Source organism: Drosophila pseudoobscura, chromosome X (genome assembly GCF_009870125.1).
Source record: "Drosophila pseudoobscura strain MV-25-SWS-2005 chromosome X, UCI_Dpse_MV25, whole genome shotgun sequence".
In the NCBI taxonomy this organism is placed as follows: Eukaryota; Metazoa; Arthropoda; class Insecta; order Diptera; family Drosophilidae; genus Drosophila; species Drosophila pseudoobscura.
The window spans coordinates 21,011,726-21,018,646 of NC_046683.1; positions in this window are offsets into that span (position 1 = coordinate 21,011,726).

Consider the following 6,921-nt stretch of genomic DNA (forward strand, 5'->3'; position numbering starts at 1 on the left):
GAGAGAAATGTTGCCAGGTCCTGCTGTTGCTGCTCTTTCGTCTGAATAACCTTCTCTGCTGCTGCTCCTGCTGCTCCTCCTGCTCCTGCTTGCTGTATAGCCATCTATTCCTCCTCCCACCTTGTGCATCTTCTGTCGGTCTCCTCAACATTGTTGGACTCTCATCCAGTTGCAAGGTGCATCCATCGTTAGGCAGCTGGATTCGCATTGGCTTTCTTCTGCTCATCTCTATCCAAGCTTTTGTTCTCGTTCTCGTTCTCGCTTACATTCTCGTTTCTGTTCTCGTTCTAATTCTGGTTCTGGTTCTGGTTGACATAACCCTGCAAACGCAATCTTTGCTTCCTATGTCCTCTGTCCCCACTCCCCTCTCCCTCTCCCATCCGTATTCGTGTCCCTGTTCCTGTACCGCCCCCTGCCTTGGCCTTTATTTGTGTCGTGTGAATATAAAAGATGCAAATGTAAAGATATTTTTTCCATTTTCATTTTTAGGCTGGAAGGAAGTGAGTTCTGTTGAGTTCTGTTGCGGTGAGTGCAATGCAGTGTGTGTGTGTGTGTGTAGTGTGCAGGAAGGGTTAAGGGTTATGGTGGAGATGGGACAACATTGTCACACAATTTTATTCATTTTGCTCCAGTTTATACATACATATGTACATTTGTGCGTGTCTGTTGCTCTGTGGGTCTGCAATATAAATAACTCTGGTCGAGTTTTGTGCATATTTTGTAACTACAACTTAAAATAAATACAAAATGTTAGTTAGTTCTTCCCGTTGTTTTTGGCAGCCACCATTTGACTAACAATACACACACACACACACACACACACACACACACACACATGGAAAATTATTTGCCCAGTTTGCATTTGCATTTTGTTGTGCAATTTCTATTTATTCTTTACGAAACAAATCGAGCTCAAATGGCACTGGTCCTATGCGGATTCTTCGATCCGCCCACTCCATGGAATCCTCATCGACGCCCTCATCCCATCGGGTGTTCTGTTTTTCAATAATCAAGGCACGTACTTGGTGTGTGTTTGTGTGCGTGTTTGTAATAAGTGCAAAAAGTTGCACTTTCTACCGTGGACAGTGTCCTCTGGACACCTATCACGAGCCCATTGGTTGCAGTTCAAGTACATTGAAATTGGGCTTGCATGGCAGCTGTAAAACGAGCGGAGCGTTGTGAGTCGCAGCTCGGGCCGCGACTCTACACGTATACCCAGAACTCATTCAGAACTCATTCTCTCCGTCAGAGTTCGCACGCTGAACGATAGGAGTGTGTGTGGAAGAGGAAAATGAGTAGGCGCTCTCTACGATTCTGCGTCTGTGGTTTTATTTCGTATCTTCAAAATTGTTCGTTTTTAAAGATTTTCGTACTTTGTGGAGGCAGACCGGGGCGTGTGATAACCGTGTGATATCACAGGAGCCTGTATACAAAATTAGTTTTCTCTAGCTCTTATAGTCCCTGAGATCTAGGCTCTAATCGGGACGGACGGACAGAAGGGTGGATATATCTATACTTCATGGGGTTGAAAACGCTTCCATCTGGCCGTTACACACATCCATTTACACCACAAATCTAATATACCTCGATATATACCTCTGAATATTTAACTCAAACTGCAAAAAATTACATAATTTTCATGATTATAAACAAGCATAGTCACTTTTTCAAATGCTCGGATATGGTATATGCTATCATTATAATCCTTAAAAATTCCCAAATAGATCACCGAATAGAAAACGTATTGTACCTTAAAAAAATAAAATTATAAATGCCGTTAAACATGGCAAAGGGTTTTTGTCAACCTACGACCATTAACAATCAAACTAAATCATAGTGGAGTAGCCTCAAGTAAATCCTTACTATTGCCATGAAGCAAATATACACGGTGGTCCACTCCCGCAACGCGCTCTCTTTTCGGGGCTTATTTTGCTCAGTGACAGCAGCTTCGTTTTGATTGCATGTGTGTGAGTAATGAATAGGATGTGAGTTACGTTTTAGATTAAGAATAGGACCCAAAAGTGAGCGCTCTAACGCCTGCCCTTAGTTAGTCTTGAGTTGAGTTCATAAATACTCGTATTTTGCTATATCGTGCATAAAACATAAACCCCAACGAGGGGGAACGTTGTGAGTTGCTGCGGACACCGCAACTCTACAGTTATACCCGATACTAAGTCAGTATGGCTCTCCTCCGGCAGACGCTGCGAATATTAAACGACACGAAAAAGAGTGCGTGCGAGAGAGACAGAAAATCAGTCTGAGCGTGACGTCGGGCGCTGCGTAGCCACAGCAAATTGATATGTTGCTTTTGGCTATAAAAATGATCTGATCTGATCCAGATTGCAACTGGATAGATTCTGGTCATTCTCTATGATTCTGCGTTTTCTCGAATCTGCAATATTGTCCTTTGTGGGGGCGGATGGGGGTGGGGCGAAATTCTGAGATATACGTTTTATAGTGAGATCTTACAGAAGTGCGGATACCAAATTTGGTTACTCTCGCCTTAATAGTCTCTGAGGGGGGGCGGAAGGGGGTGTGGCGAAATTTTGACACAAAACGGTCAAGGTCCGATATCACAGGAGTGTGGATACCAAATTTGGTTGCTCTGGCTCTTATAGGTTCTGAGATCCTTGAACTCATATTTTGAAATTGGCAAAACCGACCATGAAACCTGTGTGTTAGAGAGAGACAGAGCGAGAAAGAATGAAATTGTTTTCTTGATTCTGCCTATAAAAATTATACGATCTGGTTCAGATTTCGCACTCTAGAAAATACAGTCATCCTTTACGATTCTGCCACAGATTTTCGTACTTTGTGGGGGCGGAAGTGGGCGGGGCGAAGTTTTGAAATATTTTTGTAGCAGTGAAATATCACAGAAGTCTGGATCCAAAACATCGTTGCTCTAGCTCTTATAGTCTTTGAGCATTAGGCGCTGAAGGGGACGGACAGACGGACGGACGGACAGACAGACATGGCTCAATCGATTCGGCTATTGATGCTGATCATGAAAATATATACTTTATGGGGTCGGAAACGATTCCTTCTGGACGTTACACACATCCACTTTTACCACAAATCTAATATACCCCAATACTCATTTTGAGTATCGGGTATAAAAATCCAATTAACAATTATGGATTGTGTGTGGACTGTGACGCCTCCCTCTTCGTTTCTGCGACCCTAACTTTTTTCTGTGATTCGAACAATGGGTTTGTTTTAAATCATGTACGAGAATTTCCGAATATTGAATTCATTTATGATTAAAGTTTGCAATTAACTTTAACATACTATGTAGGTTGCATAGGTTTTGGTTACTAAACCTCAGATGAGGAAGTCGATTGCACTAACAACGTCCAGTTGGAATTTTTTAGTACGAATTTTCTTCGGAAGAAGAAAACGAAAGTTTCCGAATCCGATGCCTCCACGACCTTTATTCTAGGAAACACCCCACCATTAACTGACTTACATCTCTTTTCAACTGCCTGATTGTGTTTTCATTGCTAAACCATTTCATTTCAAAGGGGATTTCCCAGTCTCTGAGTGTCATCAAATCATGTTCAAAGCATATATCATCAATCCTGAAGTGTTATCATCTTGCTCGCAGTGTTCCGCAAGTGGATTGTCAGGGTCGCAGATTTCTATTATATATTATATAATTATATTCACAATTTCTATTGTGATCTCGTATCAATCGAAATTGCCCAACGTTGACCAAAAGCATCTGGAAGACCTTATAGTTTCTTTCGCGCTCTGGCAGAAACTACTAAAAATGTATCCATCTCTATTACGATCTATAGACGCTCTGTATACGCTTTAATTGTTCAAATTGCTTTCAAATAAGAGGAAAAGTGCTGATGGTTAATCTCGCATGTTCATGCTGATCAAGAATATATGTACATGTATATATACATGCATTTTTTGGTGCGGAAAGGGATCCTTCTGTGATTTTCAAACTGGCAGGACTGCAATCGACCCAAGGTGGCGCTTGGTCGGGCTCTTGTGAAAAGACAGTCTGACATGTCTAGATGTTAGATGTTGTTTATACAATACATACGTACATATGCATATGCATGTATTTATGTATATATGTATGTATATTACGACTATTTGTGGATTCCTTCTGCCTTTAACATTCGAGAAAACTTAAACTATTTCCATGTTTACTTACCTTACTTACCGTACCTAAGCACAGGAGCAGTGGACCTGCTACTATGTATATAGAGAGTTTATTTTGGGTACTGTACAACAAAAATCGATATACCTCCATACTTTTTTTCCATATATTTTTATCTTTATTTTTTAAATTTATTTTTCATTTTTTTTGTCTTGATTTTTTTGGGTTTTCCTGGTAGCTCGCACAGCTGAAATATTTTGTTGTATATCAGATTTTACAGTACAAACGTTTTTGTTTTGCTCATTTCTTATGTACATAAAAACAAATCCAACTAAATTCTATTAATTTTACTTAAATGTGTTTTAACATGAGAATCATGAATTTTCGCATTATGCGGCATACTTCTGTTTTTAATTTTTCATTTTTCATTTTCCGATTATCGTTTTTGTTTTTATTTGTTCTTTTACGTGTTGAATTTGCTGGATATTCCCATTGGATGTGTATTATGCAATATTTAATTGTTGAATATTTGTATATTTAGTTTATGGTTTATCTTTGTATGGTTGTAGCGTAGTAGACATTGAATGCTTTACGATTTGAATGGTTTCTCTTGCTTCTGGCTGCTGGCTGCTGTATTTCACGTTCACTTAGGTATTGTTATAGTTTTTCTTAGTTTCGTTTCTTTTCCTATTCCCTCGACTCGCGTAGTTCCCCTTCTTAGATTATTGGGGGTATGTTTTCCTCCCATATCTTTCCCTCATTCTCATTCTTTTGCTTTATTCCCGCTCCTGCCTGACTGCAATCGGAACAATTTGATCGCATGGGATTTCTGTGTACATATACATACATACATATACATACATATACATACATATATGGATATGGATATTTCTTTTTTCTTACACTTTTAGATTAAATTTAACTTTGATTTGCTAGGCGATATCGTTACTCATTATATCCACCAAAAAAAATATTCCCTATGTATAATTAATTTTACTTTATCATATATAAAATGTATCGTCTCCTCCCCTCCTTTTCCCTGTGCCTGCTTATACGAGTGCATATCCTCCTGGTACGTATATGAGTCAGAGTACATCTGAGTAGTCAGCTTTTGAAGACTTGACTACTGGAATGGGGCTGCAATTGAGGGGAGGGGTCAAGGTTCTAGGGTCTAAGGTCTAGGGTCTGGATCCGGGATATGTGGGTTATACACACATATGTGTGTACATATGTATGTATGTATGGTATGGGTATTATGGTATATTTTGGATATGAGCACACAAATTCTATTTGATTTATTTCCGTCTTTTCCTTACTTTTTCTTCTTTCTGAGTTGCTTTTAATGCTTTTGGCACATTTAATTCTGCTTTTTCTGCCTCGTACTCAACTTCTTTTGATTTACATAATATTTTAGCATTGAATTGAATCGAGCACGCACACACATGTAGATATTGGATATTCATACACGTATACGTATACGTATACGTATACGAATACGTATGGACTGTGGGTGGTTCCTGTATCTTTATCTGCCTGTCTGTCTCTGTGCATGGGATAGAGCCATGCACCGGTCTGGTCTGTGGCTCTAGTGGGGATGCTCTAGTGGGAGTAGTTAGAGACCAAGGATCCAAATTATTATTTTCTTTGCACGGTAACAAAGGTCTGCTTTGATAGGGGTGCAGTGAGGTGAACTAATTCTCACAGGAATGGAGAATGCCAAGTGGGTGGCACAGAACTGATTAAAAATCGAGTAACGTACTCTACGCTCTGGCAGTGAATGGTTACAGCTGCCCATTGAAATGGCGAAATCTGCATATTGTATAAATACTTTCTCTATCAGTAATTCATTCTCTCAAACTGAAGCAATTATGGCATTCGGGACACTCATCTAGTTGGTTGGAACTAGTTCATAGTTCATAGGATATGGATGCACTTCAAGTGACATATTTAATTTAATTTCATTTAATTTAATTTAATTTGGCTCTCCCAAATCAGTTCCCCTTATTCCAACCACCACAGAATTGGTACTAAGTTGCTCACGTAGAACGTCCTCGAAGGTGACCAGTACCACACCTGCACCCGCAGCCGCTCCCGCACCCGCACAGAGGTTCGGTCCCAGGTTCGGAAAAGTACCTACGCAGCTGGCTTACATCTAGATTCTAGAGAGACCCACGGACGTCCGCAGTTAGTCTTTTGAGCTATGCAAAGGAGACAAACAAAACGAGTCAAAAAATAGAACCATGACATCAACGAAAACGTTCTCCAGATCACTACGAGTGTAGATATTTACAATTTATGGGCTGCATAGTTCGTCTGAACATTTGCGATTTTACTTGAACGTCAAGTCTACTCCACTAGTCCATGACTGGCTTCTTTCAGCTTCTCCTCCTTCTCCCCCCTTGAGCAGGCCACTTTTATATACAGAACTCTGGGCTAACAGAACGTGGCTTATCATCTGCACACATGTACGAGTATGTATTTAGATATACAATATATTTCCCCTAGAAAAACACACAAACCACAGAACACAAAAACCAAATAACAAACACCGAACGTAGAGGTCTGCTTATAGGTTAGACAACTAGATCATCATAATAGCTATCGATATATGTATATTTGGGGCACACATGCAGATCGTTCCTTAGTCGCACTCAGTCAATGTGTACTCCAGAGCAGCCAAAGGCATTCAAAGAACCGAACACCGATAAATCTTATTATTTTTATAGTTGATTTTCTTCTTTGTTTTCGTTTTCGTTTTCGTTCCTTTTTCTTTTTCATTTTTCATTTTTCATTTTCCACTAACGAGG